General features: G+C 46.7%; 1 long non-coding RNA gene across 1 annotated transcript; it reads left to right on the top strand.

The window, feature by feature from the left end:
- Positions 1 to 526: 526 nt before the first annotated feature.
- LOC119106236 (uncharacterized) lies at positions 527 to 3506 on the top strand. The gene is made up of 4 exons (XR_005095107.1): positions 527 to 579; positions 1152 to 1295; positions 2400 to 2541; positions 3432 to 3506. It is a non-coding gene; the product is annotated as an uncharacterized LOC119106236 (long non-coding RNA).
- The last annotated feature ends 6458 nt before the right edge of the window (positions 3507 to 9964 follow it).

The following is a 9964-nucleotide window of genomic DNA, read 5'->3' as shown; positions in this document are numbered from 1 at the left end:
AACTAGCAATGCGGCCGAGCGGAGTACTGCTAGGTACCCTGAAATGTTACTTACAGCTGCACAAAACAGCTTATGTGGAGCTCCTTAGCATGTCAGTGCAACGATGAAATACGATTATTAAAGAATATTAATCATTTTAGTTAAATGGCTAATTAACTTGACATTAAATTGGGCTTTAAATGGGACTATATTTTGATTGCTAGACTGCTTTTGCATTTGCAGATAAACCACAGCGATCCTATCTCCGGAGCTTTATCCAGTGGATGCATGTACATGCAGTTCGCAGCGGTACATAAAAGAAAATTTGTGCTTGTTTCGAAGACCACTCAGTCATTTCAGTGCAACATTGCAATTCTTAATCGTGATTTGCACTTTATTTGTTTCAAGTTGTAACAAAATATTGGGTAGTGTTGTTGTCATAATGACGCATAAAGACGAACCAATAAACGTGATGTTTGCATGCAAATGAACAGAGTCCGTAAATGATGCACCATCGATCTTATCTGCCACAATTGTGCTTCTTGCAGAAGATGACACCTTTATCTCTGGCATGCCTCCTCTTCGTAGCTTCCTTTTCTGGTGAGTTTGTTGGTATCAGTTTTATGGTGAGTATATATAGTATATCTGGTGTATATATAGTATATATAGTATGTCTGGTGAGTATGTATATTTTATTGGTATCAGCGTCATCTTATAGACGTCAGCGTTATAGTAAATCAATGAACCCAACCTAACTTCTCTCTGCCCATACACCCAACCTGACCTTTAGCTCTAATTGGAGCCAAACGGAAAAACGGTGACCAACCCTTCACTCTCAATGCGAGTGAGAACGGATGCCGCCCGGCAGGATCAAAGGTAGCTGGTTACCCGATGTCTCATTTTGTGAAAGGTACGTGCGTGACAGGGTTAAGGACACCAAGTCAAACCGTGCCAAATTCAAAATAGCTAAAAGGTCACCGATTTTGCATTTCGTGAGCCAGGTTGGTTAGCTTAAGCTTGTGTTTGTAGTACAAGGTAGCTTGTGGTACTCATGACATCAATTTGGTCCTCAATAACACGACCCAGCATAACTGTGTCCAGCAGGAGAGCGTTTATCGGATGGTTTGCCGTTACATTTGGCTGCAGTGTGACTGACGCCACTTTGTACGCAGGTGAAGCACTGGCTGCTACTCCGAGCAAATTGGTCCTCGGGATCGCCAGCAACCTAGGATGTGGAGTCCCCGCAGACGTAAACGACTGCGTCCTAGCCAAGCTCCGGTCCTTTATAGACAAAAGCAAAAATGCCCTGATTGAAGGTAAAGGCCAAAACAGGAGGGTGACTTGATTGCGCTTTTCTGTTCTGCCCACTTCGGTTTAGTCTCTGTTCCGGTCTTTACGGGTTGGGCACGCCTAAGGGATTGAGGGTTTCATGTATAGCGGGCAACGAGTTGCATTGGGTCAGGAGTAGACACACGGATGTCTGCAGATTGTGCAGCCCAGTGCTCACACTGGATCTCTGTCGTAAAGAGGCATCTCAGATTGAACGGGCTCTTAAATGCTTTATGGTCCTGTTCATGAGTATCACTACTTTGTATTGCAATGCTATTGAACCATACATTATTTGAAAGCAACGAAATACACGAAGTAACATGCTGTCTCGTGCTTACATAAAGTCTCCTGCCTTTCGTTTAAACACACAGGCGACCCAAATGCCGTGTAAAGGATTGTTGGATTATACTTGAGCACGCGATAGTTCCATACGCAATCCCAAACTTTCAGAGGACCCAGCAAAAAGGAGGGCTGCCCCATTCTTGGGTTCGCATTTTAGTTTAATTTAGCACCACGGACCGCTCTTTCGGTTCTCATCACGATGAGTGTTTCCAGATCGTGCCGTTATCCCGCCGTTTCTTGGCACTATACGACGAAAGAGTCTCACATGATTGAGTCCCCCTCGCGAGTTTCGTTTGGGAACCACCCACCGCACAGCTGCTGCCCATCCTAGCTCGGCTCAGAACTAGCGACCTCTCTCAACCATTACGTCATTAAGTTGTTTGCCTTGCTGCATCACTATCGTTAGCCACAACTGCACCGCGGTGCCTTTTGAAGGACTTTAAAAATTTATTGGTAAGTAGAAATATGTATATTTGCACACCTCGTCATCAGGCAAGGTGGACAGCTGACGTTGTACAGTCTCTGTAGTTGATAGACGTCGAAAGAAAATCACGGGTTTAATGGGTATGGGAGTGTCTTGGTTGATACACAGCCTACCGATGCGATATAAATTCAAAACGGATGCATCGGTCGAGTTCATTGATACCAGACAACCACATCAATTATTACAACTGTTGTTGATAATGTATCACAGTGATGATGTATGATAATGATAATGCATGTTGTTGACAATGCATCCGCACAACCAGCGGCCAAGACCAGGTACGGCGGCGTGGGCTCCGACCCCATTTCGAGGATCGCGTTCCCAAAGAGGACTGTGGGCATCTTCTCCGTCTCTGGTAGCCGCATCAAAGTGACCGGACTCTCCACGCTCCGCGTCACCCACGTAAAGTGAGTACACAAATGAAACTCCTGGCAAGTTAACATGCCGGCTCAGGATTTGACTGGAATACTTTCCGTTGGTGGATGTCAGCAACGATGGTACTGCAAAGCAATGCGGACCAAAATGAACGGAATAAATCACTATTTGCTTTGTTTACACGCCGCTATAATAAGCAAAGATTTGAAAGAGGAACAGTCGACACAATCGCATTATATTGTAATAACCCGTGCCACCATTCACGGAATGAGGTGGCACTCACTTGTTCCAGCAGATATGTAGCTCTTACTGAATAATGGCGCAACGGTGCATAGCGAGTGCATCATCTCTGTTAAGAACACGGACCATATGCAAGTTTCTGATTTAATTTTAAAATTAAATCTAAACTAATCGCTTCTGTAGCGTAACGTTGTCCTTGTGCGACGTTACCATCGATATCTGCTAAAGTAAACCGGAGACCCGGAATTTCAAATACCGCAGGCGCACGCCTTCTGAGTCAGCACCCCTTCGTGACTTGAAGGAAACATACAACATTTTTACATAAAGTTATCCGAAGTAAAGATGGAAGTTCAAGAGAACTAAATGTTTTCGGTTGCATCTTGACGCGCTTGCAGTAAATGCGTCGAATTTCGAATCACAAACAATGGGTACCGTCAGTAACTTTTTATTGTTTTTTTCTTCTAACGGGTGCAGTTAGTAACTTTCTCACGTGGGGGGTACAGGTTCAAACCCTTTTCGACATGTCCACTAAGCGTTAATAAAACCACTGTAGTTGCTGATGTTTGAAAAGGGCACGTGACGGCCTGCGTCGTGTTCCTGTTCTAGACAGGAGTAGCTATAGGACTAAGCCTGGTAAGTGTCGATTACCGTGAAATGAAATAATGTCCTTGCCTATTTGCAGGCTGTTTGGCGATTCTGTGCTGACGATTCTTCAGGTGAAGAAGTTGGTCATCAAGGGCCAGTTCCTCTTGCAATACTGGCCGATTCAAGCAAAGATTTACCCTCACTCTCACTATGGGTAAGAAAATATCAAAATAAACTGCGTAAAGGTATGATCGTTTTCATGATTAATTAACGTTTGTAATCTCACTCATTCTGTGAATTTGAGGGACTGAACAGTGAACAATGACAGCCAGCCCCAAAATGCACCAGCAAACAGTTTTCTCTCCTAATTTGGCCCGCATGTTCTCCAAGTTGGGGGTGGAGGTTGAAGCCCATCAACTGGATAGGAAGCCTACATCCCAAACGCCAAGCCTTAACGCACCTGAAGGACTTAATGTGAAGCAGTTGCATAGGATTGGATGGCTCATTCCAAAGCTGCATAAGGAATAAATCCACTCCTTAAATGCGGCTTAAATATTGGCATGCAAATGCCTGGAATGTCAATGTTATGACCTCTTTCAAAACGCTGTTATCTTTGTATTTGACGGTGGAAGTCGATTCATACGCATTTAAGGCCTTTAACATGTGTTAGACAGCAAACAACACGAGTTTTTTCCGACGCCAAAATCTACGTAAGGAAAAGCGCCGCAAAGGCCTGCACGGACTGAACTTCCCGCGCATAAGTCAAGCACGCAAAATCACAGTAACATAACCAAAAACCTCAAACTGATTTATTGCCAGACACCTGAATGACAAACATTTTGGAGACGAATACGCAGCCCGTTCCAGTGCTAGGTCGCGCGTCGTCCGCCGTCAAAGACTTCAACGCTTGCCAGAGCTGGCTCTCATTTTTGCTTCGTGCTGGGGCCACAGTGACATCAGTACGCGTACCTGTTTTCCATAATGCTAAAGAGCCGGATTGAGCTGCCCTGACTTATCCCGTGAAAAATACTGTTGGCCGAGCTCAAGCACAACCATCTTATTATCTATCTTGCATATGAGATCAAGGCGAGTGCGAGATTCCACAGCTTGATGTGTGCATATGACAAACGTTTGCAACAACACCACCTCGCCCCATACAGCCGCAATGGGCTGTTAAGACTATGACCAGCCCAACAGCTTAGCTGTGTCCTCACTTTCACATCCATAATATCAGCGCCGAAAAAAAAATTATAGGTATGATATTGCAACCAACAACGATAGCCCATTTCCCATACTAAAAGCATACTGACACCATGCTTCTGGCACAGCTTTTATATACGGTCACTCGGCAGTGGACCCGTTTCATTTCTTGCCTATTTGGCTACGGACAGTGCAGCTGTGCAATACCAGGACGGCTCACTCTGCGTGTTAATAGGCCGTGTGCGCAGCTTGAGTATTCCACTTGTTGAGTGCCAGCGGCGTATGCTAATGGCACATGGGACATAGGCAGTTGCCCGTTCAAACTTCGGACCCTTGCAACGTTTCTTTACGAGTCCATTAGGCCACATAGCATGGTGGATATTCAGTTCGAGGTAGCCTGTTCACTGTAGTTTCTATTTTCCTGCCGCTGTGGTTTTCCAGTCGGCCCTCATGCCTTTCTTTTTGACAAATATGAAACCGAACGATCGCGGCTTTACATGTCGCTTGTTCCTTGAGGCATTGGGCAGCCGACTTCTTTTTCGTCTGTTATCGGTTGCCTCTTAAAGGATTGTTGGTGAAAACCTGTTCATTGTTCTCGTTCGGGAAAGCATGGCAGTAGTTGTCAAGTAGCCCATACACTTGTTGAAAGCTTTCTGACGGTACGATGAATGGTTCCCAATGTTCAAAGGGCTAACAGCTGGGCCGGGTCGGGCCGCTCATGCTACAGAATGTTCGCCTGTTTGATGTCAAGACAAACTCAGTCTGTATTCTCGCTCGCATGAATCTAGCATGTTTATCCTCATAACGGCACGGAAATCGAAAGTAGTTTCTAGGAATCCCCCAGCATCCAAATCCAGGTGGCACATCCAACATCGCTGTCATGTTTTTCTATTCCTTCGGCCCTTTTGTACCAAGGATCCTCACACTTAATGTCGTCTCCGCTTGTGATGGGGACGATGTGACGGCCAGATTTCCCGAATGTTCCATTTTGGCATTTTTTAAGCGCCAAACACAGCAAAGTCCGATTACTTTTTCTTCCAACGACAAAGATATAAAGCTGCCCAGGGTCCGGCTGCTGATGTTAGCCATGAACCCTAACTGGTTTAATCTGGCTCATGACGCCTAAAAAATTAGGAAACTAGTCTCTTCGGTTGCCGATGTCGTTCTCAGGCACAATTCTTTTTGCGTTAGGGTGTCAATGTGTGCACGCGTTTATTGTGTGTATGCGTGCATGTGCACTGGTGTCTGTGAAAGAGTTGAGGCTGTCCAACTTTTTCAGACATAAACATTACCGAAGTCTTTTAAAATTAAGATACATTTCCAACCCCATTGCCTCTCTTGTCTTATGAAAAGTGGTGCATAAGAAAGAGCAAAATATGTCCCGAAACTCTCCGGTAAAATACTGAGTATGTATTTTTTAAATATTGCATCGGCGGAACTGTTTGCCTGTAAAACACACACACACGCACGCACGCACGCACGCACGCACGCACGCACGCACGCACGCACGCACGCATGCACGCGCGCGCACACACACACACACAAGAGGCTATTGGGTTGGCAAGGTATCTTAATTTTAAAAGACTGGTGGTGTGTTTATGCTTGAAAATGTTGAACAGCGTCAACGCTTCCATGTGTATGCGCGTACGTGAAGGCGCGTGCTTGTAAAGTGATAGAGATATATGAATAGATATCAATTGTGTCGCGAAGCACGACAGCATATCGTCTCTCACGTTTTACGAAGGCTGGCCAGGACGAGGATGACCACCAACCTCGCGTTGCAGGTGGTGTAATAGTGTCAGGGAAGACAACTTTCAGCGGGGCCTCGGGGAGGCCTGTCGTGAAGGACATCAAAGTCGACATCCAGGTCAATTCTATGAAGGCGGACGTCGGCAAGAACCTACTGCTCGGTGAGCTCAACCGTGTCTTTTGCATCAGCTTGCGTCCTTCACGAGGTGTAATCCATTCAAACGTTCATATCATCACAACGATACGCTGACAGTCTGCGCAGTCAGTGGTCCAACAATGACTACGAGAACTATGCGACACAACAGGCAAGCATTTGTCCGACCATTCATTCAACAGCTCTGCATCATTCATTCAACGGTTCTGCATTTGTCCGGTCATTCATTAAACAGCTCCGCATTTGTCTGGTCATTCATTCAACGGTTCTGAATTTGTTCGCTCACTCATTTAACAGTTCGTCATTTGCTTGGCATTTGTGCATGCAGATAGAGTGAAGGTGCATACAAACGTGCTTATTTCCCGTATGTCCCTCCTCTCTCTCTTCCGTTGTTGGATCTAATTCATCGGTAGCCCTGCTTCCGTTTGACATTATTTTCACTGGGCTACATATCCTGTCCGTCAAGTTAACATCAGACTGGGGTCAATGTCATTACAAATTGTACATCCCGTCGAAATGAAAATGTTTTATTGCGGTTCGACATCACGCCTGGGAAATCCCAGAGCACCACTGGTCTGGTCACGGGTCCCGCCACCACCGCATCTCGGTCTGGTCACGGATCCCGCCGCCACTGCATCTCTGGCTGGATCGCACTCTCCTCGTCGCCATGCGCGGTTTTCAATGTATTGCCTCTTGCTTCTGGTAATATGCGGAGACCAATGCAATGGCTGCGAAAAGTCCAATGACATAATGACCTGCGAAAACTGTTAAACCAGCACTAATTTCTTACATTGTAGCATTGCAGTGACGCAATAGACACAACTAAATAATTTAGATAATTTGTGAGATTTGAGACAGTTTGGAAACAGAGATCACTGTCATTGAACTAGTGAAAAATCTGCTGTATGTGGGTCCTGCATCTTTTATTTTATCTTAGTTTAACTTGTACCATTATGCTTGTCCTGATGACGGCACGCGATGTATCAAAACGTTGGCAACTACATAAATGATAGCGACTGCTGTTCTTGCCATGTATTCTGTCCCAATTGGTCACTACCACCATCTGACCTCCATTACTTGTGGCACACCTTCCCCTCCCCCCCCCCCCCACATCGTCCCGGCATTAAAATAGGTTACGCCCTAAAATTCGTCTACAGTATTCCAAGCCTCGCATTCCCGCTCATTTTGTATCGCTGTCTAATTCCGTGGCGCCACTGTTTTAGTTCCAGGCTTGACTCATCATCGTGAAGACGTATAGAAGAATGCCTTTCAAATGAAGCCACCATGAGCTGCAATTTGCGAGAGCATTCCTGTATGAGTGAGTCCACGCTGCCTTCTGTGTTTCAGGTTCTCTGGTGGAAACCTGGATCAACAACAACGAAAAACTGAACAAAGAAACCCTGCCGTGGCTGGCAAGGTTGATGCGGTTTTGGCTGAAGAGCATACTGACCAAATATTTGAATGGCTAGACTGGGTCATGACCTCTTGAGACTTACGGTTGAATCTTGAGCTCAGTTCTGTTAGCATTTGCAGTTTACAGTCTCATCTTGCATCACACAACACTTAAGTGCCGTTAATAACCGGTCACCCATTGCGTTCAAATTCATTTTTGCACTGATTCATAGTACATCCTCGATACAGAACCATGAAAAACAACTATATATTGCTCAAACATGCTGTTATTGCGTGAACATTGATCTAAATATTATGACTGCAACCATGTGGCTGCGTGGACATTAAGGTTACAAGCAGCACGCTTGAAGCGAACGTCAAGCGTAGAGCGTGGAGAGCGAACGAGACTGCATGAAGAAGTCGGAGCGGAATCGGAAGTCCTTTTTATCCATGTCCTCTTGGCTGCTGACCAGTCGAGCGGCGGCCACAGCACATCCAGACACATCCCAGTGAGCCCAGGCGCACCCCAGCGAGGCCAGGCACATCTCGGCGAGTCCAGGCACATCCCGGCGAGTCCGGGCACATCTTATCGAGCCAGGCACATCACGGCGAGTCCAGGCACATCCCGGCGAGTCCAGGTACATCCTAGCGAGTCCAGGTATATCCCAGCGAGTCCAGGCACATCCCGGCGAGTCTAGAGCACATCCCAGCGAGTTCAGGGTTATCTTAGCGAGCCCAGGCACATCCCGGCGAGTTTAGGCACATCCTAGCGAGTCCAGGCACATCCCGGCGAGTCCTGGCACATCTCGGCGAGTCCAGGTACATCCCTGCGAGTCCAGGCACATCCCAGCGAGTCCAGGTACATGCTAGCGAGTCCAGGCACATCCCAGCGAAGTCCAGGCACATCCCGGCAGGCACACCATCAGCTGGCACAGGAGGGACTATCATAACCAGAAAGTGGTGCAAAACCCCACGGGCAAACGCCGCTCTGCGATCGTCGGGACGACCGAACCCAAGGACGCCGCCGGGATTTGCAGCGCGGACGGTTACCAGAATCGGCGTCAGTGAGGGGCTGGGAAGCTTCTAAGACCAAGCCCCAGTCACACGCGCAGTCCCATTCACCGTCTTAGGCCCACGAGCCCTGGCCTCTTGGCTGCGGTTCTGACCATCTGACATCTGACATTCTAACCTTCTACAGAGGTGTGTCATCTGATGGCAAATATACGCTTCGCGAAAATAATTATCCATAGGTGTAACTTCAGTACTAAAGCGTACACTCCAATTTGAAACATATTGAAGCAAGCACAAGATATGGTAAAATAAGCTCACTTGCAAATATTGTCATACTTTTAGAGGAAGGCTGCTCAGGACAACAAAATCACTTTGTTCATCAAATATGCTGCTCTGTGTGTCATTGATTACTTCCGCAACCCGTGTATAATGCTAAAGATGCTGCCAAACTGACCGTGTGAAATTGCCGCCATGGCACTCACTTGTTTTAATTCAGCTCAGTGAGAGATGGTACCGGCGGAGCCGAACATGTTTACTGAGTCAAATATCGCTATGTGCTCGTGTTCTGGGCATCATCGTGGTGTTCTAGCATATTTGTCCGTGAGTTAAATTTATTTACTTGTATTCCCATTATGGCGCTATTTCTAAGTTGCACGATTATAAGTCTTACTCCCATAATATGTAACATACATGTCCAACGTCTTTTATCACGTCGCTCAAAACGTGATTCCTATTTGATTGTCCGACCCTCTTATCCCCTTTCTTGCCTTATCCTGAATCCTCTCGACGCCGCGCTTATCCGGGGCAGGCTGCATGCGCCAGCCACAAGTGGGCCAAGAGGTCGCATGGGAAGGGGGACTCCGACCGGATGTCCGGCGCACACTCCTAGGGGTCAATGCGCGGGTAAAAGCTCGACGGGTGGCCTACCAGGCGCATGTAGCCCCGCTGCGCCGTTTGCCAGTCTCCTGCATCCCATGGATTTAAAATGATCATTTCTGATCAAAAGGGCTGTAATCCAAACATTTCGTCGTATTTGAATGTTGCACTGCCTGGACAACGTTGACCGATTTGAGGTCCAATTGAAGTCTGTTATATTTGGAAGTCGTACTCGCGAACGCCAGACA

Source organism: Pollicipes pollicipes, unplaced genomic scaffold, assembly GCF_011947565.3.
Source record: "Pollicipes pollicipes isolate AB1234 unplaced genomic scaffold, Ppol_2.1 Scaffold_6138;HRSCAF=7277_pilon_pilon_pilon, whole genome shotgun sequence".
Taxonomy (NCBI): domain Eukaryota; kingdom Metazoa; phylum Arthropoda; class Thecostraca; order Pollicipedomorpha; family Pollicipedidae; genus Pollicipes; species Pollicipes pollicipes.
Note: the sequence above shows the minus strand (reverse complement) of the source record. Positions and strands in the feature narration are given on the sequence as shown.